Source organism: Cervus elaphus, chromosome X (genome assembly GCF_910594005.1).
Source record: "Cervus elaphus chromosome X, mCerEla1.1, whole genome shotgun sequence".
NCBI lineage: Eukaryota > Metazoa > Chordata > Mammalia > Artiodactyla > Cervidae > Cervus > Cervus elaphus.
This window is the reverse complement of record NC_057848.1, coordinates 17,312,889-17,339,583: the sequence shown is the minus strand read 5'-3', so window position 1 is coordinate 17,339,583 and position 26,695 is coordinate 17,312,889.

Here is a 26,695-nt window from a genome sequence, read left to right as displayed (position 1 = left end):
TAAACTCTCATCTCGAGTTGATTTTTGGTCCACGTAGCTCTTTCGTGTTGCTACAGTGACCTCAGGATCCCTCTAGCCTTGAAACAGTGTTCTTGGGGTTTCTCTGGAGTGCCATCAAGGAAATCAAGGCTCCTTTCATGTGTGATGTGCAACACGGAATTGCTCTGCACGCAGTGCAGGGGAATCGGGCCTCATCTCGCGGCGAGGGGGAAGTCTCATGGTTTTTCTCAAGTTGCGGCGGGAACCTGGGGTATATTCTCGAGTTACAATGGGGATGGACCTTCCACCCACGTGTTTGTTCAGCGACGTCAGGACTCCTACCTAGTTGCGAGGGACAACTCGGGATTCTCCTCGAGGCTTGGCAGGGCAATTGCGACGCCTCTCCAACTGAGACGGGAGACCAAGGGTCCCTTTCCACGTGCCACAGGAATCCTGGGACTCCTATCAAGTTTCACGAGGAGTCAGGCATCATCTTCTTTGGAGGCACTGATCTCCGCGTACCTCTGGAGTTTTCAAAGGATGTGAGGCCTCCGGTCGCGATGAGGTGGGGAAATAGGTCTTTCTCTGTGGTCTCCACCGGGGATTCAGAAATCCTTTCATCTTGGGAGATGCAAGGCGAGCCTGCATTGAAGTCACTGCAGGGATATCCGGCCTTATTTCGAACCAGGGCATCGCGGTGTCCATTCCACTTGAGGCCGCAAACTCAGGGTCCCTCTCACATACCTAGAGCTGAGAGAAGCCTCCTCTTGAGGTGCTTGTGGTAAGGTGGTGTTCCTCTGGAGTCGAGCCAGGGACTAACCTCTCATCTCGAGTTGATTTTTGGTCCACGGAGCTCTTTCGTGTTGCTACAGTGACCTCAGGATCCCTCTAGCCTTGATACAGTGTTCTTGGGGTTTCTCTGGAGTGTCATCAAGGAAATCAAGGCTCCTTTCATGTGTGATGTGCAACCCGGAATTGCACTGCACACAGTGCAGCGGAATCGGGCCTCATCTCGCGGCGAGGGGGAAGGCTCATGGTTTTTCTCGAGTTGCGGCGGGAACCTGGGGTATATTCTCTAGTTACGACGGGGATGGCCATTCCACACACGTGTTTGTTCAGCGACGTCAGGACTCCTGCCTAGTTGCGAGGGACAACTCGGGATTCTCCTCGAGGCTTGGCAGGGCAATTGGGACGCCTCTCCAGCTTAGGCGCGAGACCGAGGGTCCCTTTCCACGTGCCACAGGAATCCTGGGACTCCTATCAAGTTTCACGAGGAGTCAGGCATCGTCTCCTTTGGAGGCACTGATCTCCGCGTACCTCTGGAGTTTTCAAAGGATGTGAGGCCTCCGGTCGCCATGAGGTGGGGAACTTGGTCTTTCTCTGTGGTCTCCACAGGGGATTCAGACATCCTTTCATCTTGGGAGATGCAAGACGAGCCTGCATTCAAGTCACTGCAGGGATATCCGGCCTTATTTCACGTCAGGGCATCGCGGTGTCCATTCCACTTGAGGCCGCAAAATCAGGATCCCTCTCACATACCTAGAGCTGAGAGAAGCCTCCTCTTGAGGTGCTTGTTGTAAGGTGGTATTCCTCTGGAGTCGAAGCCAGGGACTAACCTCTCATCTCGAGTTGATTTTTCGTCCACGGAGCTCTTTCGTGTTGCTACAGTGACCTCAGGATCCCTCTGGCCTTGAAACAGTGTTCTTGGGGTCTGTGGAGTACCATCAAGGAAATCAAGGCTCCTTTCATGTGTGATGTGCAACACGGAATTGCTCTGCACGCAGTTCAGGGGAATCCGGCCTCATCTCGCGGTGAGGGGGAAGTCTCATGGTTTCTCTCGAGCTGCGGCGAGAACCTGGGGTATATTCTCGAGTTACGACGGGGATGGCCCTTCGACCACGTGTTTGCTCTGCGACGTCAGGACTCCTGCCTAGTTGCGAGGGACAACTCGGGATTCTCCTCGAGGCTTGGCAGGGCAATTCGGACGCCTCTCCAGCTGAGGCGGGAGACCAATTGTCCCTTTCCACGTGCCACAGGAATCCTGGGACTCCTATCAAGTTTCACGAGGAGTCAGGCATCATCTCCTTTGGAGGCACTGATCTCCGCGTACCTCTGGAGTTTTCAAAGGATGTGAGGCCTCCGGTCCTGATGAGGTGGGGAACTAGGTCTTTCTCTGTGGTCTCCACCGGGGATTCAGACATCCTTTCGTCTTGGGAGATGCAAGACGAGCCTGCCTTGAAGTCACTGCAGGGATATCCGGCCTTATTTCGAACCAGGGCATCGCGGTGTCCATTCCACTTGAGGCCGCAAACTCAGGGTCCCTCTCACATACCTAGAGCTGAGAGAAGCCTCCTCTTGAGGTGCTTGTGGTAAGGTGGTGTTCCTCTGGAGTCGAGCCAGGGACTAACCTCTCATCTCGAGTTGATTTTTGGTCCACGGAGCTCTTTCGTGTTGGTACAGTGACCTCAGGATCCCTCTAGCCTTGATACAGTGTTCTTGGGGTTTCTCTGGAGTGCCATCAAGGAAATGAAGGCTCTTTTCATGTGTGATGTGCAACATGGAATTGCTCTGCACGCAGTGCAGGGGAATCGGGCCTCATCTCTCGGCGAGGGGGAAGTCTCATGGTTTTTCTCGAGTTGCGGCGGGAACCTGGGGTATATTCTCGAGTTACGACAGGGATTGCCCTTCCACACACGTGTTTGTTCAGCGACGTCAGGACTCCTGCCTAGTTGCGAGGGACAACTCGGGATTCTCCTCGAGGCTTGGCAGGGCCATTGGGACGCCTCTCCAGCTGAAGCAGGAGACCAGTGTTCCTTTCCACGTGCCACAGGAATCCTGGACTCCTAAGAAGTTTCACGAGGAGTCAGGCATCGTCTCCTTTGGAGGCACTGATCTCCGCGTAGCTCTGGAGTTTTCAAAGGATGTGAGGCCTCCGGTCGTGATGAGGTGGGGAAATAGGTCTTTCTCTGTGGTCTCCACAGGGGATTCAGACATCCTTTCGTCTTGGGAGATGCAAGACGAGCCTGCATTCAAGTCACTGCAGGGATATCCGGCCTTATTTCGAGTCAGGGCATCGCGGTGTCCATTCCACTTGAGGCCGCAAACTCAGGGTCCCTCTCACATACTTAGAGCTGAGAGAAGCCTCCTCTTGAGGTGCTTTTGGTAAGGTGGTATTCCTCTGGAGTCGAAGCCAGGGACTAACCTCTCATCTCGAGTTGATTTTTGGTCCACGGAGCTCTTTCGTGTTGCTACAGTGACCTCAGGATCCCTCTAGCCTTGAAACAGTGTTCTTGGGGTTTCTCTGGAGTGCCATCAAGGAAATCAAGGCTCCTTTCATGTGTGATGTGCAACACGGAATTGCTCTGCACGCAGTGTAGGGGAATCGGCCTCATCTCACGGCGAGGGGGAAGTCTCATGGTTTTTCTCGAGTTGCGGCGGGAACCTGGCGTATATTCTCGAGTTACGACGGGGATAGCCCTTCCACACACGTGCTTGTTCAGCGACGTCAGGACTCCTGCCTAGTTGCGAGGGACAACTCGGGATTCTCCTCGAGGCTTGGCAGGGCAATTGGGACGCCTCTCCAGCTGAGGCAGGAGACCCAGGGTCCCTTTCCACGTGCCACAGGAATCCTGGGACTCCTATCAAGTTTCACGAGGAGTCAGGCATCGTCTACTTTGGAGTCACTGATATCCGCGTACCTCTGAAGTTTTCAAAGGATGTGAGGCGTCCGGTCGCGATGAGGTGGGGAACTAGGTCTTTCTCTGTGGTCTCCACAGGGGATTCAGACATTCTTTCATCTTGGGAGATGCAAGACGAGCCTACATTCAAGTCACTGCAGGGAAATCCGGCCTTATTTTGCGTCAGGGCATCGCAGTGTCCATTCCACTTGAGGCCGCAAACTCAGGGTCCCCCTCACATACCTAGAGCTGAGAGAAGCCTCCTCTTGAGGTGCTTGTGGTAAGGTGGTATTCCTCTGGAGTCGAAGCCAGGGACTAACCTCTCATCTCGAGTTGATTTTTGGGCCACGGAGCTCTTTCTTGTTGCTACAGTGACCTCAGGATCCCTCTAGCCCTGAAACAGTGTTCTTGGGGTTTCTCTGGAGTGCCATCAAGGAAATCAAGGCTCCTTTCATGTGTGATGTGCAACACGGAATTGCTCTGCACGCAGTGCAGGGGAATCGGGCCTCATCTCGCGGCGAGGGGGAAGTCTCATGGTTTTTCTCGAGTTGCGGCGGGAACCTGGGGTATATTCTCGAGTTACGACGGGGATGGCCCTTCCACACACGTGCTTGTTCAGCGACGTCAGGACTCCTGCCTAGTTGCGAGGGACAACTCGGGATTCTCCTCGAGGCTTGGCAGGGCAATTGGGACGCCTCTCCAGCTGAGGGGGGAGACCAAGTGTCCCTTTCCAAGTGCCACAGGAAACCTGGGACTCCTATCAAGTTTGACGAGGAGTCAGGCATCGTCTCCTTTGGAGGTAAGGATCTCCGCGTACCTCTGGTGTTTACAAAGGATGTGAGGCCTCCGGTCGCCATGAGGTGGGGAACTAGGTCTTTCTCTGTGGTCTCCACAGGGGATTCAGACATCCTTTCGTCTTGGGAGATGCAAGACGAGCTTGCATTCAAGTCACTGCAGGGATATCCGGCCTTATTTCGAGTCAGGGCATCGCGGTGTCCATTCCACTTGAGGCCGCAAACTCAGGGTCCCTCTCACATACCTAGAGCTGAGAGAAGCCTCCTCCTGAGGTGCTTCTGGTAAGGTATTATTCTCTGGAGTCGAAGCGAGGGACTAAACTCTCATCTCGAGTTGATTTTTGGTCCACGGAGCTCTTTCGTGTTGCTACAGTGACCTCAGGATCCCTCTAGCCTTGAAACAGTGTTCTTGGTGTTTCTCTGGAGTGCCATCAAGGAAATCAAGGCTCCTTTCATGTGTGATGTGCAACACGGAATTGCTCTGCACGCAGTGCAAGGGAATCAGGCCTCATCTCACGGCGAGGGGGAAGTCTCATGGTTTTTCTCGAGTTGCGGCGGGAACCTGGGGTATATTCTCGAGTTACGACGGGGATGGCCCTTCCAACCACGTGTGTGTTCAGCGACGTCAGGACTCCTGCCTAGTTGCGAGGGACAACTCGGGATTCTCCTCGAGGCTTCGCAGGGCAATTGGGACGCCTCTTCAGCTGAGGCGGGAGACCAAGGGTCCCTTTCCCCGTGCCACAGGAATCCTGGGACTCCTATCAAGTTTCACGAGGAGTCAGGCATCGTCTCCTTTGGAGGCACTGATCTCTGCATACCTCTGGAGTTTTCAAAGGATGTGAGGCCTCCGGTCGCGATGAGGTGGGCAAGTAGGTCTTTCTCTGTGGTCTCCACAGGGGATTCAGACATCCTTTCATCTTGGGAGATGCAAGACGAGCCTGCATTCAAGTCACTGCAGGGATATCCGGCCTTATTTCGAGTCAGGGCATCGCGGTGTCCATTCCACCTGAAGCCGCAAAATCAGGGTCCCTCTCACATACCTAGAGCTGAGAGAAGCCTCCTCTTGAGGTGCTTTTGGTAAGGTGGTATTCCTCTGGAGTCGAAGCCAGGGACTAACCTCTCATCTCGAGTTGATTTTTGATCCACGGAGCTCTTTCGTGTTGCTACAGTGACCTCAGGATCCCTCTAGCATTGAAATAGTGTTCTTGGGGTTTCTCTGGAGTGCCATCAAGGAAATCAAGGATCCTTTCATGTGTGATGTGCAACACGGAATTGCGCTGCACGCAGTGCAGGGGAATCCGGCCTCATCTCGCGGCGAGGGGGAAGTCTCATGGTTTTTCTCGAGTTGCGGCAGGAACCGGGAGTATATTCTCGAGTTACGTCGGGGATGGCCCTTCCAGCCACGTGTTTGTTCAGCGACGTCAGGACTCCTGCCTAGTTGCGAGGGACAACTCGGGATTCTCCTCGAGGCTTGGCAGGGCAATTGGGATGCCTCTCCAGCTGAGACGGGAGACCAAGGGTCCCTTTCCACGTGCCACAGGAATCCTGGGACTCCTATCAAGTTTCAGGAGGAGTCAGGCATCGTCTCCTTTGGAGGCAAGGATCTCCGCGTACCTCTGGTGTTTACAAAGGATGTGAGGCCTCCGGTCGCCATGAGGTGAGGAACTAGGTCTTTCTCTGTGGTCTCCAGAGGGGATTCAGACATTCTTTCGTCTTGAGAAATGCAAGACGATCCTGCATTCAAGTCACTGCAGGGATATCCGGCCTTATTTCAAGTCAGGGCATCGCGGTGTCCATTCCACTTTAGGCCGCAAACTCAGGGTCCCTCTCACATACCTAGAGCTGAGAGAAGCCTCCTCCTGAGGTGCTTCTGATAAGGTGGTTTTCCTCTGGATTCGAAGCCAGGGACTAACCTCTCATCTCGAGTTGATTTTTGTCCACGGAGCTCTTTCGTGTGGCTACAGTGACATCAGGATCCCTCTAGCCTTGAAACAGTGTTCTTAGGGTTTCTCTGGAGTGCCATCAAGGAAATCAAGGCTCCTTTCATGTGTGATGTGCAACACGGAATTGCTCTGCACGCAGTGCAGGGGAATCGGGCCTCATCTCGCGGCGAGGGGGAAGTCTCATGGTTTTTCTCGAGTTGCGGCGGGAACCTGGGGTATATTCTCGAGTTACGACGGGGATGGCCCTTCCACACATGTGTTTGTTCAGCGACGTCAGGACTCCTGCCTTGTTGCGAGGGACAACTCGGGATTCTCCTCGAGGCTTGGCAGGGCAATTGGGACGCCTCTCCAGCTGAGGCGGGAGACCAAGGGTCCCTTTCCACGTGCCACAGGAATCCTGGGACTCCTATCAAGTTTCACGAGGAGTCAGGCATCGTCTCCTTTGGAGGCACTGATCTCCGCGTACCTCTGGAGTTCTCAAAGGATGTGAGGCCTCCGGTCGCCTTGAGGTGGGGAACTAGGTCTTTCTCTGTGGTCTCCACAGGGGATTCAGACATCTTTTCATCTTGGGAGATGCAAGACGAGCCTGCATTCAAGTCACTGCAGGGATATCAGGCCTTATTTCGCGTCAGGGCATCGCAGTGTCCATTCCACTTGAGGCGGCAAAATCAGAGTCCCTCTCACATACCTAAAGCTGAGAGAAGACTCCTCTTGAGGTGCTTGTGGTAAGGTGGTATTCGTCTGGAGTCGAAGCCAGGAACTAACCTCCCATCTCGAGTTGATTTTTGGGCCACGGAGCTCTTTCGTGTTGCTACAGTGACCTCAGGATCCCTCTAGCCTTGAAACAGTGTTCTTGGGGTTTCTCTGGAGTGCCATCAAGGAAATCAAGGCTCCTTTCATGTGTGATGTGCAACACGGAAATGCTCTGCACGCAGTGCAGGGGAATCGCGCCTCATCTCGCGGCGAGGGGGAAGTCTCATGGTTTCTCTCGAGTTGCGGCGGGAACCTGGGGTATATTCTCGAGTTACGACGGGGATGGCCCTTCAACCCACGTGTTTGTTCAGCGACGTCTGGACTCCTGCCTATTTACGAGGGACAACTCGGGATTCTCCTCGAGGCTTGGCAGGGCAATTGGGACGCCACTCCAGCTGAGCCGGGAGAGCAAGTGTTCCTTTCCATGTGCCACAGGAGTCTTGGGACTCCTATCAAGTTTCACGAGGAGTCAGGCATCGTCTCCTTGGGAGGCAAGGATCTCCGCGTACCTCTGGAGTTTACAAAGAATGTGAGGCCTCTGGTCGTGATGAGGTGGGGAACTAGGTGTTTCTCTGTGGTCTCCACAGGGGATTCAGACATCCTTTCGTCTTGGGAGATGCAAGACGAGCCTGCATTCAAGTCACTGCAGGGATATCCGGCCTTACTTCGCGTCAGGGCATCGCAGTGTCCATTCCACTGGAGGCCGCAAACTCAGGGTCCCTCTCACATACCTAGAGCTGAGAGAAGCCTCCTCTTGAGGTGCTTGTGGTAAGGTGGTATTCCTCTGGAGTCGAAGCCAGGGACTAACCTCTCATCTCGAGTTGATTTTTGGTCCATGGAGCTCTTTCGTGTTGCTACAGTGACCTCAGGATCCCTCTAGCCTTGAAACAGTGTTCTTGGGGTTTCTCTGGAGTGCCATCAAGGAAATCAAGGCTCCTTTCATGTGTGATGTGCAATACGGAATTGCTCTGCATGCAGTGCAGGGGAATCGGGCCTCATTTTGCGGCGAGGGGGAAGTCTCATGGTTTTTCTCGAGTTGCGGCGGGAACCTGGGGTATATTCTCGAGTTACGACGGGGATGGCCCTTCCACCCACGTGTTTGTTCATCGACGTCAGGACTCCTGCCTAGTTGCGAGGGACAACTCGGGATTCTCCTCGAGGCTTGGCAGGGCAATTGGGACGCCTCTCCAGCTGAGGCGGGAGACCAAGGGTCCCTTTCCACGTGCCACAGGAATCCTGGGACTCCTATCAAGTTTCACGAGGAGTCAGGCATCGTCTCCTTTGGAGGCACTGATCTCCGCGTACCTCTGGAGTTTTCAAAGGATGTGAGGCCTCCGGTCGCGATGAGGTGGGGAACTAGGTCTTTCTCTGTGGTCTCCACAGGGGATTCAGACATCTTTTCATCTTGGGAGATGCAAGACGAGCCTGCATTCAAGTCACTGCAGGGATATCAGGCCTTATTTCGCGTCAGGGCATCGCAGTGTCCATTCCACTTGAGGCGGCAAAATCAGAGTCCCTCTCACATACCTAAAGCTGAGAGAAGCCTCCTCTTGAGGTGCTTGTGGTAAGGTGGTATTCCTCTGGAGTCGAAGCCAGGAACTAACCTCTCATCTCGAGTTGATTTTTGGGCCACGGAGCTCTTTCGTGTTGCTACAGTGACCTCAGGATCCCTCTAGCCTTGAAACAGTGTTCTTGGGGTTTCTCTGGAGTGCCATCAAGGAAATCAAGGCTCCTTTCATGTGTGATGTGCAACACGGAATTGCTCTGCATGCAGTGCAGGGGAATCGGCCTCATCTCGCGGCGAGGGGGAAGTATCATGGTTTCTCTCGAGTTGCGTCGGGAACCTGGGTTATATTCTCGAGTTACAATGGGGATGGCCCTTCCACCCACGTGTTTGTTCAGCGACGTCAGGACTCCTGCCTAGTTGCGAGGGACAACTCGGGATTCTCTTCGAGGCTTGGCAGGGCAATTGGGACGCCTCTCCAGCTGAGCCGGGAGACCAAGGGTCCCTTTCCACGTGCCACAGGAATCCTGGGACTCCTATCAAGTTTCACGAGGAGTCAGGCATCGTCTCCCTTGGAGGCACTGATCTCCGCGTACCTCTGGAGTTTTCAAAGGATGTGAGGCCTCAGGTCGCCATGAGGTGGGGAACTAGGTCTTTCTCTGTGGTCTCCACAGGGGATTCAGACATTCCTTCGTCTTGGGGGATGCAAGACGAGCCTGCATTCAAGTCACTGCAGGGAAATCCGGCCTTATTTCGCGTCAGGGCATCGCGGTGTCCATTCCACTTGAGGCGGCAAACTTAGGGTCCCTCTCACATACCTAGAGCTGAGAGAAGCCTCCTCTTGAGGTGCTTGTGGTAAGGTGGTATTCCTCTGGAGTCAAAGCCAGGGACTACCCTCTCATCTCGAGTTGATTTTTGGTCCACGGAGCTCTTTCTTGTTGCTACAGTGACGTCAGGATCCCTCTAGCCTTGAAACAGTGTTCTTGGGGTTTCTCTGGAGTGCCATCAAGGAAATCAAGGCTCCTTTCATGTGTGATGTGCAACACGGAATTGCTCTGCACGCAGTGCAGGGGAATCGCGCCTCATCTCGCGGCGAGGGGGAAGTCTCATGGTTTCTCTCGAGTTGCGGCGGGAACCTGGGGTATATTCTCGAGTTACGACGGGGATGGCCCTTCCACCCACGTGTTTGTTCAGCAACGTCAGGACTCCTGCCTAGTTGCGAGGGACAACTCGGGATTCTCCTCGAGGCTTGGCAGGGCAATTGGGACGCCTCTCCAGCTGAGCCGGGAGACCAAGGGTCCCTTTCCATGTGCCACAGGAATCTTGGGACTCCTATCAAGTTTCACGAGGAGTCCGGCATCGTCTCCTTTGGAGGCACTGATCTCCGCGTACCTCTGGAGTTTTCAAAGGATGTGAGGCCTCCGGTCGCGATGAGGTGGGGAACTAGGTCTTTCTCTGTGGTCTCCACAGGGGATTCAGACATCCTTTCGTCTTGGGAGATGCAAGACGAGCCTGCATTCAAGTCACTGCAGGGATATCCGGCCTTATTTCGCGTCAGGGCATCGCAGTGTCCATTCCACTTGAGGCCGCAAACTCAGGGTCCCTCTCACATACCTAGAGCTGAGAGAAGCCTCCTCTTGAGGTGCTTGTGGTAAGGTGGTATTCAACTGGTGTCGAAGCCAGGGACTAACCTCTCATCTCGAGTCGATTTTTGGTCCACGGAGCTCTTTCGTGTTGCTACAGTGACCTCAGGATCCCTCTAGCCTTGAAACAGTGCTCTTGGGGTTTCTCTGGAGTGCCATCAAGGAAATCAAGGCTCCTTTCATGTGTGATGTGCAACACGGAATTGCTCTGCACGCAGTGCAGGGGAATCGTGCCTCATCTCGCGGCGAGGGGGAAGTATGATGGTTTCTCTCGAGTTGCGGTGTGAACCTGGGGTATATTCTCGAGTTACGACGGGGATGGCCCTTCCACCCACGTGTTTGTTCAGCGTCGTCAGGACTCCTGCCTAGTTACGAGGGACAACTCGGGATACTCCTCGAGGCTTGGCAGGGCAATTGGGACGCCTCTCCAGCTGAGCCGGGAGACCAAGGGTCCCTTTCCATGTGCCACAGGAGTCTTGGGACTCCTATCAAGTTTCACGAGGAGTCAGGCATCGTCTCCTTTGGAGGCACTGATCTCCGCGTACCTCTGGAGTTTTCAAAGGATGTGAGGCCTCCGGTCGCGATGAGGTGGGGAACTAGGTCTTTCTCTGTGGTCTCCACAGGGGATTCAGACATCCTTTCGTCTTGGGAGATGCAAGACGAGCCTGCATTCAAGTCACTGCAGGGATATCCGGCCTTACTTCGCGTCAGGGCATCGCAGTGTCCATTCCACTTGAGGCCGCAAAATCAGGGTCCCTCTCACATACCTAGAGCTGAGAGAAGCTTCCTCTTGAGGTGCTTGTGGTAAGGTGGTATTCCTCTGGAGTCGAAGCCAGGGACTAACCTCTCATCTCGAGTTGATTTTTGGGCCACGGAGCTCTTTCATGTTGCTACAGTGACCTCAGGATCCCTCTAGCCTTGAAACAGTGTTCTTGGGGTTTCTCTGGAGTGCCATCAAGGAAATCAAGGCTCCTTTCATGTGTGATGTGCAACACGGAATTGCTCTGCACGCAGTGCAGGGGAATCGCGCCTCATCTCGCGGCGAGGGGGAAGTCTCATGGTTTCTCTCGAGTTGCGGCGGGAACCTGGGGTATATTCTCGAGTTACGACGGGGATGGCCCTTCCACCCACGTGTTTGTTCAGCGACGTCAGGACTCCTGCCTAGTTACGAGGGACAACTCGGGATTCTCCTCGAGGCTTGGCAGGGCAATTGGGACGCCGCTCCAGCTGAGCCGGGAGAGCAAGTGTCCCTTTCCATGTGCCACAGGAGTCTTGGGACTCCTATCAAGTTTCACGAGGAGTCAGGCATCGTCTCCTTTGGAGGCACTGATCTCCGCGTACCTCTGGAGTTTTCAAAGGATGTGAGGCCTCCTGTCGCGATGAGGTGGGGAACTAGGTCTTTCTCTGTGGTCTCCACAGGGGATTCAGACATCCTTTCGTCTTGGGAGATGCAAGACGAGCCTGCATTCAAGTCACTGCAGGAATATCCGGCGTTATTTCGCGTCAGGGCATCGCAGTGTCCATTCCACTGGAGGCCGCAAACTCAGGGTCCCTCTCACATACCTAGAGCTGAGAGAAGCCTCCTCTTGAGGTGCTTGTGGTAAGGTAGTATTCCTCTGGTGTCGAAGCCAGGGACTAACCTCTCATCTTGAGTTGATTTTTGGTCCACGGAGCTCTTTCGTGTTGCTACAGTGACCTCAGGATCCCTCTAGCCTTGAAACAGTGTTCTTGGGGTTTCTCTGGAGTGCCATCAAGGAAATCAAGGCTCCTTTCATGTGTGATGTGCAACACGGAATTGCTCTGCACGCAGTGCAGGGGAATCGGGCCTCATCTCGCGGCGAGGGGGAAGTCTCATGGTTTTTCTCGAGTTGCGGCAGGAACCTGGGGTATATTCTCGAGTTACGACGGGGATGGCCCTTCCAGCCACGTGTTTGTTCAGCGACGTCAGGACTCCTGCCTAGTTGCGAGGGACAACTCGGGATTCTCCTAGAGGCTTGGGAGTGCAATTGGGACGCCTCTCCAGCTGAGCCGGGAGACCAAGGGTCCCTTTCCGTGTGCCACAGGAATCTTGGGACTCCTATCAAGTTTCACCAGGAGTCAGGCATCGTCTCCTTTGGAGGCACTGATCTCCGCGTACCTCTGGAGTTTTCAAAGGATGTGAGGCCTCCGGTCGCGATGAGGTGGGGAACTAGGTCTTTCTCTGTGGTCTCCACAGGGGATTCAGACATCCTCTCGTCTTGGGAGATGCAAGACGAGCCTGCATTCAAGTCACTGCAGGGATATCTGGCCTTATTTCAAATCAGGGCATCGCGGTGTCCATTCCACTTGAGGCGGCAAACTCAGGGTCCCTCTCACATACCTAGAGCTGAGAGAAGCCTCCTCTTGAGGTGCTTGTGGTAAGGTGGTATTCCTCTGGAGTCGAAGCCAGGAACTAACCTCTCATCTCGAGTTGATTTTTGGGCCCCGGAGCTCTTTCGTGTTGCTACAGTGACCTCAGGATCCCTCTAGCCTTGAAACAGTGTTCTTGGGGTTTCTCTGGAGTGCCATCAAGGAAATCAAGGCTCCTTTCATGTGTGATGTGCAACACGGAATTGCTCTGCATGCAGTGCAGGGGAATCGGCCTCATCTCGCGGCGAGGGGGAAGTATCATGGTTTCTCTCGAGTTGCGTCGGGAACCTGGGTTATATTCTCGAGTTACAATGGGGATGGCCCTTCCACCCACGTGTTTGTTCAGCGACGTCAGGACTCCTGCCTAGTTGCGAGGGACAACTCGGGATTCTCTTCGAGGCTTGGCAGGGCAATTGGGACGCCTCTCCAGCTGAGCCGGGAGACCAAAGGTCCCTTTCCAGGTGCCACAGGAATCCTGGGACTCCTATCAAGTTTCACGAGGAGTCAGGCATCGTCTCCTTTGGAGGCACTGATCTCCGCGTACCTCTGGAGTTTTCAAAGGATGTGAGGCCTCAGGTCGCCATGAGGTGGGGAACTAGGTCTTTCTCTGTGGTCTCCACAGGGGATTCAGACATCCCTTCGTCTTGGGGGATGCAAGACGAGCCTGCATTCAAGTCACTGCAGGGAAATCCGGCCTTATTTCGCGTCAGGGCATCGCGGTGTCCATTCCACTTGAGGCGGCAAACTTAGGGTCCCTCTCACATACCTAGAGCTGAGAGAAGCCTCCTCTTGAGGTGCTTGTGGTAAGGTGGTATTCCTCTGGAGTCAAAGCCAGGGACTACCCTCTCATCTCGAGTTGATTTTTGGTCCACGGTGCTCTTTCTTGTTGCTACAGTGACCTCAGGATCCCTCTAGCCTTGAAACAGTGTTCTTGGGGTTTCTCTGGAGTGCCATCAAGGAAATCAAGGCTCCTTTCATGTGTGATGTGCAACACGGAATTGCTCTGCACGCAGTGCAGGGGAATCGGGCCTCATCTCGCGGCGAGGGGGAAGTCTCATGGTTTCTCTCGAGTTGCGGCGGGAACCTGGGGTATATTCTCGAGTTACGACGGGGATGGCCCTTCCACCCACGTGTTTGTTCAGCAACGTCAGGACTCCTGCCTAGTTGCGAGGGACAACTCGGGATTCTCCTCGAGGCTTGGCAGGGCAATTGGGACGCCTCTCCAGCTGAGCCGGGAGACCAAGGGTCCCTTTCCATGTGCCACAGGAATCTTGGGACTCCTATCAAGTTTCACGAGGAGTCCGGCATCGTCTCCTTTGGAGGCACTGATCTCCGCGTACCTCTGGAGTTTTCAAAGGATGTGAGGCCTCCGGTCGCGATGAGGTGGGGAACTAGGTCTTTCTCTGTGGTCTCCACAGGGGATTCAGACATCCTTTCGTCTTGGGAGATGCAAGACGAGCCTGCATTCAAGTCACTGCAGGGATATCCGGCCTTATTTCGCGTCAGGGCATCGCAGTGTCCATTCCACTTGAGGCCGCAAACTCAGGGTCCCTCTCACATACCTAGAGCTGAGAGAAGCCTCCTCTTGAGGTGCTTGTGGTAAGGTGGTATTCAACTGGTGTCGAAGCCAGGGACTAACCTCTCATCTCGAGTCGATTTTTGGTCCACGGAGCTCTTTCGTGTTGCTACAGTGACCTCAGGATCCCTCTAGCCTTGAAACAGTGCTCTTGGGGTTTCTCTGGAGTGCCATCAAGGAAATCAAGGCTCCTTTCATGTGTGATGTGCAACACGGAATTGCTCTGCACGCAGTGCAGGGGAATCGTGCCTCATCTCGCGGCGAGGGGGAAGTATGATGGTTTCTCTCGAGTTGCGGTGGGAACCTGGGGTATATTCTCGAGTTACGACGGGGATGGCCCTTCCACCCACGTGTTTGTTCAGCGTCGTCAGGACTCCTGCCTAGTTACGAGGGACAACTCGGGATACTCCTCGAGGCTTGGCAGGGCAATTGGGACGCCTCTCCAGCTGAGCCGGGAGACCAAGGGTCCCTTTCCATGTGCCACAGGAGTCTTGGGACTCCTATCAAGTTTCACGAGGAGTCAGGCATCGTCTCCTTTGGAGGCACTGATCTCCGCGTACCTCTGGAGTTTTCAAAGGATGTGAGGCCTCCGGTCGCGATGAGGTGGGGAACTAGGTCTTTCTCTGTGGTCTCCACAGGGGATTCAGACATCCTTTCGTCTTGGGAGATGCAAGACGAGCCTGCATTCAAGTCACTGCAGGGATATCCGGCCTTACTTCGCGTCAGGGCATCGCAGTGTCCATTCCACTTGAGGCCGCAAAATCAGGGTCCCTCTCACATACCTAGAGCTGAGAGAAGCTTCCTCTTGAGGTGCTTGTGGTAAGGTGGTATTCCTCTGGAGTCGAAGCCAGGGACTAACCTCTCATCTCGAGTTGATTTTTGGGCCACGGAGCTCTTTCATGTTGCTACAGTGACCTCAGGATCCCTCTAGCCTTGAAACAGTGTTCTTGGAGTTTCTCTGGAGTGCCATCAAGGAAATCAAGGCTCCTTTCATGTGTGATGTGCAACACGGAATTGCTCTGCACGCAGTGCAGGGGAATCGCGCCTCATCTCGCGGCGAGGGGGAAGTCTCATGGTTTCTCTCGAGTTGCGGCGGGAACCTGGGGTATATTCTCGAGTTACGACGGGGATGGCCCTTCCACCCACGTGTTTGTTCAGCGACGTCAGGACTCCTGCCTAGTTACGAGGGACAACTCGGGATTCTCCTCGAGGCTTGGCAGGGCAATTGGGACGCCGCTCCAGCTGAGCCGGGAGAGCAAGTGTCCCTTTCCATGTGCCACAGGAGTCTTGGGACTCCTATCAAGTTTCACGAGGAGTCAGGCATCGTCTCCTTTGGAGGCACTGATCTCCGCGTACCTCTGGAGTTTTCAAAGGATGTGAGGCCTCCTGTCGCGATGAGGTGGGGAACTAGGTCTTTCTCTGTGGTCTCCACAGGGGATTCAGACATCCTTTCGTCTTGGGAGATGCAAGACGAGCCTGCATTCAAGTCACTGCAGGGATATCCGGCGTTATTTCGCGTCAGGGCATCGCAGTGTCCATTCCACTGGAGGCCGCAAACTCAGGGTCCCTCTCACATACCTAGAGCTGAGAGAAGCCTCCTCTTGAGGTGCTTGTGGTAAGGTAGTATTCCTCTGGTGTCGAAGCCAGGGACTAACCTCTCATCTTGAGTTGATTTTTGGTCCACGGAGCTCTTTCGTGTTGCTACAGTGACCTCAGGATCCCTCTTGCCTTGAAACAGTGTTCTTGGGGTTTCTCTGGAGTGCCATCAAGGAAATCAAGGCTCCTTTCATGTGTGATGTGCAACACGGAATTGCTCTGCACGCAGTGCAGGGGAATCGGGCCTCATCTCGCGGCGAGGGGGAAGTCTCATGGTTTTTCTCGAGTTGCGGCAGGAACCTGGGGTATATTCTCGAGTTACGACGGGGATGGCCCTTCCAGCCACGTGTTTGTTCAGCGACGTCAGGACTCCTGCCTAGTTGCGAGGGACAACTCGGGATTCTCCTAGAGGCTTGGGAGTGCAATTGGGACGCCTCTCCAGCTGAGCCGGGAGACCAAGGGTCCCTTTCCGTGTGCCACAGGAATCTTGGGACTCCTATCAAGTTTCACCAGGAGTCAGGCATCGTCTCCTTTGGAGGCACTGATCTCCGCGTACCTCTGGAGTTTTCAAAGGATGTGAGGCCTCCGGTCGCGATGAGGTGGGGAACTAGGTCTTTCTCTGTGGTCTCCACAGGGGATTCAGACATCCTCTCGTCTTGGGAGATGCAAGACGAGCCTGCATTCAAGTCACTGCAGGGATATCTGGCCTTATTTCAAATCAGGGCATCGCGGTGTCCATTCCACTTGAGGCGGCAAACTCAGGGTCCCTCTCACATACCTAGAGCTGAGAGAAGCCTCCTCTTGAGGTGCTTGTGGTAAGGTGGTATTCCTCTGGAGTCAAAGCCAGGGACTACCCTCTCATCTCGAGTTGATTTTTGGTCCACGGAGCTCTTTCTTGTTGCTACAGTGACCTCAGGATCCCTCTAGCCTTGAAACAGTGTTCTTGGGGTTTCTCTGGAGTGCCATCAAGGAAATCAAGGCTCCTTTCATGTGTGATGTGCAACACGGAATTGCTCTGCATGCAGTGCAGGGGAATCGGGCCTCATTTTGCGGCGAGGGGGAAGTCTCATGGTTTTTCTCGAGTTGCGGCGGGAACCTGGTGTATATTCTCGAGTTACGACGGGGATGGCCCTTCCACCCACGTTTTTGTGCAGCGACGTCAGGACGCCTGCCTAGTTGTGAGGGACAACTCGGGATTCTTCTCGAGGCTTGGCAGGGCAATTGGGACGCCTCTCCAGCTGAGCCGGGAGACCAAGGGTCCCTTTCCACGTGCCACAGGAATCCTGGGACTCCTATCAAGTTTCACGAGGAGTCAGGCATCCTCTCCATTGGAGGCACTGATCTCCGCGTACCTCTGGAGTTTTCAAAGGATGTGAGGCCTCCGGTCGCCATTAGGTGGGGAACTAGGTCTTTCTCTGTGGTCTCCACAGGGGATTCAGACATCCTTTCATCTTGGGAGATGCAAGACGAGCCTGCATTCAAGTCACTGCAGGGATATCCGGCCTTATTTCGCGTCAGGGCATCGCAGTGTCCATTCCACTTGAGGCCGCAAAATCAGGGTCCCTCTCACATACCTAGAGCTGAGAGAAGCTTCCTCTTGAGGTGCTTGTGGTAAGCTGGTATTCCTCTGGAGTCGAAGCCAGGGACTAACCTCTCATCTCGAGTTGATTTTTGGGCCACGGAGCTCTTTTGTGTTGCTACAGTGACCTCAGGATCCCTCTAGCCTTGAAACAGTGTTCTTGGGGTTTCTCTGGAGTGCCATCAAGGAAATCAAGGCTCCTTTCATGTGTGATGTGCAACACGGAATTGCTCTGCACGCAGTGCAGGGGAATCGCGCCTCATCTCGCGGCGAGGGGGAAGTCTCATGGTTTCTCTCGAGTTGCGGCGGGAACCTGGGGTATATTCTCGAGTTACGACGGGGATGGCCCTTAAACCCACGTGTTTGTTCAGCAACGTCAGGACTCCTGCCTAGTTGCGAGGGACAACTCGGGATTCTCCTCGAGGCTTGGCAGGGCAATTGGGACGCCTCTCCAGCTGAGCCGGGAGACCAAGGGTCCCTTTCCATGTGCCACAGGAATCTTGGGACTCCTATCAAGTTTCACGAGGAGTCAGGCATCGTCTCCTTTGGAGGAACTGATCTCCGCGTACCTCTGGAGTTTTCAAAGGATGTGAGGCCTCCGGTCGCGATGAGGTGGGGAACTAGGTCTTTCTCTGTGGTCTCCACAGGGGATTCAGACATCCTTTCGTCTTGGGAGATGCAAGACGAGCCTGCATTCAAGTCACTGCAGGGATATCCGGCCTTATTTCGCGTCAGGGCATCGCAGTGTCCATTCCACTTGAGGCCGCAAAATCAGGGTCCCTCTCACATACCTAGAGCTGAGAGAAGCCTCCTCTTGAGGTGCTTGTGGTAAGGTGGTATTCCTCTGGTGTCGAAGCCAGGGACTAACCTCTCATCTCGAGTTGATTTTTGGTCCATGGAGCTCTTTCGTGTTGCTACAGTGACCTCAGGATCCCTCTAGCCTTGAAACAGTGCTCTTGGGGTTTCTCTGGAGTGCCATCAAGGAAATCAAGGCTCCTTTCATGTGTGATGTGCAACACGGAATTGCTCTGCACGCAGTGCAGGGGAATCGTGCCTCATCTCGCGGCGAGGGGGAAGTATCATGGTTTCTCTCGAGTTGCGGTGGGAACCTGGGGTATATTCTCGAGTTACGACGGGGATGGCCCTTCCACCCAAGTGTTTGTTCAGCGTCGTCAGGACTCCTGCCTAGTTACGAGGGACAACTCGGGATACTCCTCGAGGCTTGGCAGGGCAATTGGGACGCCTCTCCAGCTGAGCCGGGAGAGCAAGTGTCCCTTTCCATGTGCCACAGGAGTCTTGGGACTCCTATCAAGTTTCACGAGGAGTCAGGCATCGTCTCCTTTGGAGGCACTGATCTCCGCGTACCTCTGGAGTTTTCAAAGGATGTGAGGCCTCCTGTCGTGATGAGGTGGGGAACTAGGTCTTTCTCTGTGGTCTCCACAGGGGATTCAGACATCCTTTCGTCTTGGGAGATGCAAGACGAGCCTGCATTCAAGTCACTGCAGGGATATCCGGCCTTACTTCGCGTCAGGGCATCGCAGTGTCCATTCCACTTGAGGCCGCAAAATCAGGGTCCCTCTCACATACCTAGAGCTGAGAGAAGCTTCCTCTTGAGGTGCTTGTGGTAAGGTGGTATTCCTCTGGAGTCGAAGCCAGGGACTAACCTCTCATCTCGAGTTGATTTTTGGGCCACGGAACTCTTTCGTGTTGCTACAGTGACCTCAGGATACCTCTAGCCTTGAAACAGTGTTCTTGGGGTTTCTCTGGAGTGCCATCAAGGAAATCAAGGCTCCTTTCATGTGTGATGTGCAACACGGAATTGCTCTGCACGCAGTGCAGGGGAATCGCGCCTCATCTCGCGGCGAGGGGGAAGTCTCATGGTTTCTCTCGAGTTGCGGCGGGAACCTGGGGTATATTCTCGAGTTACGACGGGGATGGCCCTTCCACCCACGTGTTTGTTCAGCGACGTCAGGAGTCCTGCCTAGTTATGAGGGACAACTCGGGATTCTCCTCGAGGCTTGGCAGGGCAATTGGGACGCCGCTCCAGCTGAGCCGGGAGACCAAGTGTCCCTTTCCATGTGCCACAGGAGTCTTGGGACTCCTATCAAGTTTCACGAGGAGTCAGGCATCGTCTCCTTTGGAGGCACTGATCTCCGCGTACCTCTGGAGTTTTCAAAGGATGTGAGGCCTCCTGTCGCGATGAGGTAGGGAACTAGGTCTTTCTCTGTGGTCTCCACAGGGGATTCAGACATCCTTTCGTCTTGGGAGATGCAAGACGAGCCTGCATTCAAGTCACTGCAGGGATATCCGGCGTTATTTCGCGTCAGGGCATCGCAGTGTCCATTCCACTGGAGGCCGCAAACTCAGGGTCCCTCTCACATACCTAGAGCTGAGAGAAGCCTCCTCTTGAGGTGCTTGTGGTAAGGTGGTATTCCTCTGGAGTCGAAGCCAGGGACTAACCTCTCATCTCGAGTTGATTTTTGGTCCACGGAGCTCTTTCGTGTTGCTACAGTGACCTCAGGATCCCTCTAGCCTTGAAACAGTGTTCTTGGGGTTTCTCTGGAGTGCCATCAAGGAAATCAAGGCTCCTTTCATGTGTGATGTGCAACACGGAATTGCTCTGCACGCAGTGCAGGGGAATCGGGCCTCATCTCGCGGCGAGGGGGAAGTCTCATGGTTTTTCTCGAGTTGCGGCGGGAACCTGGGGTATATTCTCGAGTTACGACGGGGATGGCCCTTCCAGCCACGTGTTTGTTCAGCGACGTCAGGACTCCTGCCTAGTTGCGAGGGACAACTCGGGATTCTCCTCGAGGCTTGGCAGGGCAATTGGGATGCCTCTCCAGCTGAGGCGGGAGACCAAGAGTCCCTTTCCACGTGCCACAGGAATCCTGGGACTCCTACCAAGTTTCACGAGGAGTCAGGCATCATCTCCTTTGAAGGCTCTGATCTCCGTGTACCTCTGGAGTTGTCAAAGGATGTGAGGCCTCCGGTCGCGATGAGGTTGGGAACTAGGTCTTTCTCTGTGGTCTCCACAGGGAATTCAGACATCCTTTCGTCTTGGGAGATGCAAGACGAGCCTGCATTCAAGTCACTGCAGGGATATCAGGCCTTATTTCGAGTCAGGGCATCGCAGTGTCCATTCCACTTGAGGCCGCAAAATCAGGGTCCCTCTCACATACCTAGAGCTGAGAGAAGCCTCCTCTTGAGGTGCTTGTGGTAAGGTGGTATTCCTCTGGAGTCGAAGCCAGGGACTAACCTCTCATCTCGAGTTGATTTTTGGTCCCCGGAGCTCTTTCGTGTTGCTACAGTGACCTCAGGATCCCTCTAGCCTTGAAACAGTGTTCTTGGGGTTTCTCTGGAGTGCCATCAAGGAAATCAAGGCTCCTTTCATGTGTGATGTGCAACACGGAATTGCTCTGCACGCAGTGCAGGGGAATCGGGCCTCATTTTGCGGCGAGGGGGAAGTCTCATGGTTTTTCTCGAGTTGCGGCGGGAACCTGGGGTATATTCTCGAGTTACGACGGGGATGGCCCTTCCACCCACGTTTTTGTTCAGCGACGTCAGGACGCCTGCCTAGTTGTGAGGGACAACTCGGGATTCTCCTCGAGGCTTGGCAGGGCAATTGGGACGCCTCTCCAGCTGAGGCGGGAGACCAAGGGTCCCTTTCCACGTGCCACAGGAATCCTGGGACTCCTATCAAGATTCACGAGGAGTCCGGAATCGTCTCCTTTGGAGGCACTGATCTCTGCATACCTCTGGAGTTTTCAAAGGATGTGAGGCCCCCTGTCGCGATGAAGTGGGGAACTAGGTCTTTCTCTGTGGTCTCCACAGGGTATTCAGACACCCTTTCGTCTTGGGAGATGGAAGACGAGCCTGCATTCAAGTCACTGCAGGGATATCCGGCCTTATTTCGAGTCAGGGCATCTTGGTGTCCATTCCACTTGAGGCCGCAAACTCTGGGTCCCTCTCACATAGCTAGAGCTGAGAGAAGCCTCGTCTTGAGGTGCTTGTGGTAACGTGGTATTCCTCTGGATTCGAAGCCAGGGACTAACCTCTCATCTCGAGTTGATTCTTGGTCCACGGAGCTCTTTCGTGTTGCTACAGTGACTTCAGGATCCCTCTAGCCTTGAAAAAGTGTTCTTGGGGTTTCTCTGGAGTGCCATCATGGAAATCAAGGCTCCTTTCAGGTGTGATGTGCAACACGGAATTGCTCTGCACGCAGTGCAGGTGAATCGGGCCTCATCTCCCGGCGAGGGGGAAGTCTCATGGTTTTTCTCGAGTTGCGGCGGGAACCTGGTGTATATTCTCGAGTTACGACGGGGATGGCCCTTCCACCCACGTGTTTGTTCAGCGACGTCAGGACTCCTGCCTAGTTGCGAGGGACAACTCGGGATTCTCTTCGAGGCTTGGCAGGGCAATTGGGACGCCTCTCCAGCTGAGGCGGGAGACCAAGTGTCCCTTTCCACGTGCCACAGGAATCCTGGGACTCCTATCAAGTTTCACGAGGAGTCAGGCATCGTCTCCTTTGGAGGCACTGATCTCCGCGTACCTCTGGAGTTTTCAAAGGATGTGAGGCCTCCGGTCGCCATGAGGTGGGGAACTAGGTCTTTCTCTGTGGTCTCCACAGGGGATTCAGACATCCTTTCGTCTTGGGAGATGCAAGACGAGCCTGCATTCAAGTCACTGCAGGGAAATCCGGCCTTATTTCGCGTCAGGGCATCGCAGTGTCCATTCCACTTGAGGCCGCAAAATCAGGGTCCCTCTCACATACCTAGAGCTGAGAGAAGCCTCCTCTTGTGGTGTTTGTGGTAAGGTGGTATTCCTCTGGTGTCGAAGCCAGGGACTAACCTCTCATCTCGAGTTGATTTTTGGTCCACGGAGCTCTTTCGTGTTGCTACAGTGACCTCAGGATCCCTCTAGCCTTGAAACAGTGCTCTTGGGGTTTCTCTGGAGTGCCATCAAGGAAATCAAGGCTCCTTTCATGTGTGATGTGCAACACGGAATTGCTCTGCACGCAGTGCAGGGGAATCGTGCCTCATCACGCGGCGAGGGGGAAGTATCATGGTTTCTATCGAGTTGCGGTGGAACCCTGGGGTATATTCTCGAGTTACAACCGGGATGGCCCATCCACCCAAGTGTTTGTTCAGCGTCGTCAGGACTCCTGCCTAGTTACGAGGGACAACTCGGGATACTCCTCGAGGCTTGGCAGGGCAATTAGGACGCCTCTCCAGCTGAGGCGGGAGACCAAGGGTCCCTTTCCACGGGCCACAGGAATCCTGGGACTCCTATCAAGTTTCACGAGGAGTCAGGCATCGTCTCCTTTGGAGGCACTGATCTCCGTGTACCTCTGGAGTTGTCAAAGGATGTGAGGCCTCCGGTCGCGATGAGGTTGGGAACTAGGTCTTTCTCTGTGGTCTCCACAGGGGATTCAGACATCCCTTCGTCTTGGGAGATGCAAGACGAGCCTGCATTCAAGTCACTGCAGGGATATCCGGCCTTATTTCGCGTCAGGGCATCGCAGTGTCCATTCCACTTGAGGCCGCAAAATCAGGGTCCCTCTCACATACCTAGAGCTGAGAGAAGCCTCCTCTTGAGGTGCTTGTGGTAAGGTGGTATTCCTCTGGAGTCGAAGCCAGGGACTAACCTCTCATCTCGAGTTGATTTTTGGTCCACGGAGCTCTTTAGTGTTGCTACAGTGACCTCAGGATCCCTCTAGCCTTGAAACAGTGTTCTTGGGGTTTCTCTGGAGTGCCATCAAGGAAATCAAGGCTCCTTTCATGTGTGATGTGCAACACGGAATTGCTCTGCACGCAGTGCAGGGGAATCGGGCCTCATCTCGCGGCGAGGGGGAAGTATCATGGTTTCTCTCGAGTTGCGGCGGGAACCTGGGGTATATTCTCGAGTTACGACGGGGATGGCCCTTCCACCCACGTGTTTGTTCAGCAACTTCAGGACTTCTGCCTAGTTGAGAGGGACAACTCGGATTCTCCTAGAGGCTTGGGAGTGCAATTGGGATGCCTCTCCAGCTGAGCCGGGAGACCAAGGTTCCCTTTCCGTGTGCCACAGGAATCTTGGGACTCCTATCAAGTTTCACCAGGAGTCAGGCATCGTCTCCTTTGGAGGCACTGATCTCCGCGTACCTCTGGAGTTTTCAAAGAATGTGAGGCCTCTGGTCGCGATGAGGTGGGGAACTAGGTCTTTCTCTGTGGTCTCCACAGGGAATTCAGACATCCTTTCATCTTGGGAAATGCAAGCCGAGCCTGCATTCAAGTCACTGCATGGATATCCGGCCTTATTTTGAGTCAGGGCATCGTGGTGTCCATTCCACTTGAGACCGCAAACTCAGGGTCCCTCTCACATACCTAGAGCTAAGAGAAGCCTCCTCTTGAGGTGCTTGTGGTAAGGTGGTATTCCTCTGGAGTCGAAGCCAGGGACTAACCTCTCATCTCGAGTTAATTTTTGGTCCACGGAGATCTTTAGTGTGGCTACAGTGACCTCAGGATCCCTCTAGCCTTGAAACAGTGTTCTTGGGGTTTCTCTGGAGTGCCATCAAGGAAATCAAGCCTCCTTTCATGTGTGATGTGCAACACGGAATTGCTCTGCACGCAGTGCAGGGGAATCGGGCCTCATCTCGCGGCGAGGGGGAAGTCTCATGGTTTTTCTCGAGTTGCACCGGGAACCTGGGGTATATTCTCGAGTTACGATGGGGATGGCCCTTCCACCCACGTGTTAGTTCAGCCACGTAAGGACTCCTGCCTAGTTGCGAGGGACAACTCGGGGTTCTCCTCGAGGCTTGGCAGGGCAATTGGGACGCCTCTCCAGCTGAGGCGGGAGACCAAGTGTCCCTTTCCACGTGCCACAGGAATCCTGGGACTCCTATCAAGTTTCACGGGGAGTCAGGCATCGTCTCCTTTGGAGGCACTGATCTCCGCGTACCTCTGGAGTTTTCAAAGGATGTGAGGCTTCCGGTCGCCATGAGGTGGGGAACTAGGTCTTTCTCTGTGGTCTACGCAGGGAATTCAGACATCCTTTCGTCTTGGGAGATGCAAGACGAGCCTGCATTCAAGTCACTGCAGGGATATCCGGCCTTATTTCGAGTCAGGGCATCGCGGTGTCCATTTCACTTGAGGCCGCACACTCAGGTCCCTCTCACATACCTAAAGCTGCGAGAAGCCTCCTTTTGAGGTGCTTGTGGTAAGGTGGTTTTCCTGTGGAGTCGAAGCCAGGGACTAACCTCTCATCTCGAGTTGATTTTTGGTCCATGGAACTCTTTCGTGTTGCTACAGTGACCTCAGGATCCCTCTAGCCTTGAAACAGTGTTCTTGGGGTTTCTCTGGAGTGCCATCAAGGAAATCAAGGCTCCTTTCATGTGTGATGTGCAGTACGGAATTGCTCTGCACGCAGTGCAGGGGAATCGGGCCTCATCTCGCAGCGAGGAGGAAGTCTCATGGTTTTTCTGGAGTTGCGGCGGGGACCTGGGGTATATTCTCGAGTTACGATGCGGATGGCCCTTCCACCCACGTGTTTGTTCAGCGACGTCAGGACTCCTGCCTAGTTGCGAGGGACAACTCGGGATTCTCCTCGAGGCTTGGCAGGGCAATTGGGACGCCTCTCCAGCTGAGGCGGGAGACCAAGGGTCCCTTTCCACGTGCCACAGGAATCCTGGCACTCCTATCAAGTTTCACGAGGAGTCAGGCATCGTCTCCTTTGGAGGCACTGATCTCCACGTACCTCTGGAGTTTTCAAAGGATGTGAGGCCTCCGGTCGCCATGAGGTGGGGAACTTGGTCTTTCTCTGTGGTCTCCACAGGTGATTCAGACATCCTTTCATCTTGGGAGATGCAAGACGAGCCTGCATTCAAGTCACTGCAGGGAAATCCGGCCATATTTCGCATCAGGGCATCGCGGTGTCCATTCCACTTGAGGCCACAAACTCAGGGTCCCTCTCACATACCTAGAGCTGAGAGAAGCCTCCTCTTGAGGTGCTTGTGGTAAGGTGGTATTCCTCTGGAGTCGAAGCCAGGGACTAACCTCTCATCTCGAGTTGATTTTTGGGCCACGGAGTTCTTTCGTGTTGCTACAGTGACCTCAGGATCCCTCTAGCCTTGAAACAGTGTTCTTGGGGTTTCTCTGGAGTGCCATCAAGGAAATCAAGGCTCCTTTCATGTGTGATGTGCAACACGGAATTGCTCTGCACGCAGTGCAGGGGAATCGGGCCTCATCTCGCGGCGAGGGGGAAGTCTCATGGTTTTTCTCGAGTTGCGGCGGGAACCTGGGGTATATTCTCGAGTTACGACGGGGATGGCCCTTCCACCCACGTGTTTGTTCAGCGACGGCAGGACTCCTGCCTAGTTGAGAGGGACAACTCGGGATTCTCCTCGAGGCTTGGAAGGGCAATTGGGACGCTTCTCCAGCTGAGGCGGGAGAACAAGGGTCCCTTTCCACGTGCCACAGGAATCCTGGGACTCCTATCAAGTTTCACGAGGAGTCAGGCATCGGCTCGTTTGGAGGCACTGATCTCCGCGTAACTCTGAAGTTTTCAAATGATGTGAGGCCTCCAGTGGCGATGAGGTGGGGAACTAGGTCTTTCTCTGTGGTCTCCACAGGGGATTCAGACATCCTTTCGTCTTGGGAGATGCAAGACGAGCCTGCATTCAAGTCACTGCAGGGATATCCGGCCTTATTTCGAGTCAGGGCATTGCGGTGTCCATTACACTTGAGGCTGGAAACTTAGGGTCCCTCTCACATACCTAGAGCTGAGAGAAGCCTCCTCTTGAGGTGCTGGTGGTAAGGTGGTATTCCTCTGGAGTCAAAGCCAGGAATTAAACTCTCATCTCGAGTTGATTTTTGGTCCACGTAGCTCTTTCGTGTTGCTACAGTGACCTCAGGATCCCTCTAGCCTTGAAACAGTGTTCTTGGGGTTTCTCTGGAGTGCCATCAAGGAAATCAAGGCTCCTTTCATGTGTGATGTGCAACACGGAATTGCTCTGCACGCAGTGCAGGGGAATCGGGCCTCATCTCGCGGCGAGGGGGAAGTCTCATGGTTTTTCTCAAGTTGCGGCGGGAACCTGGGGTATATTCTCGAGTTACAATGGGGATGGACCTTCCACCCACGTGTTTGTTCAGCGACGTCAGGACTCCTGCCTAGTTGCGAGGGACAACTCGGGATTCTCCTCGAGGCTTGGCAGGGCAATTGCGACGCCTCTCCAACTGAGACGGGAGACCAAGGGTCCCTTTCCACGTGCCACAGGAATCCTGGGACTC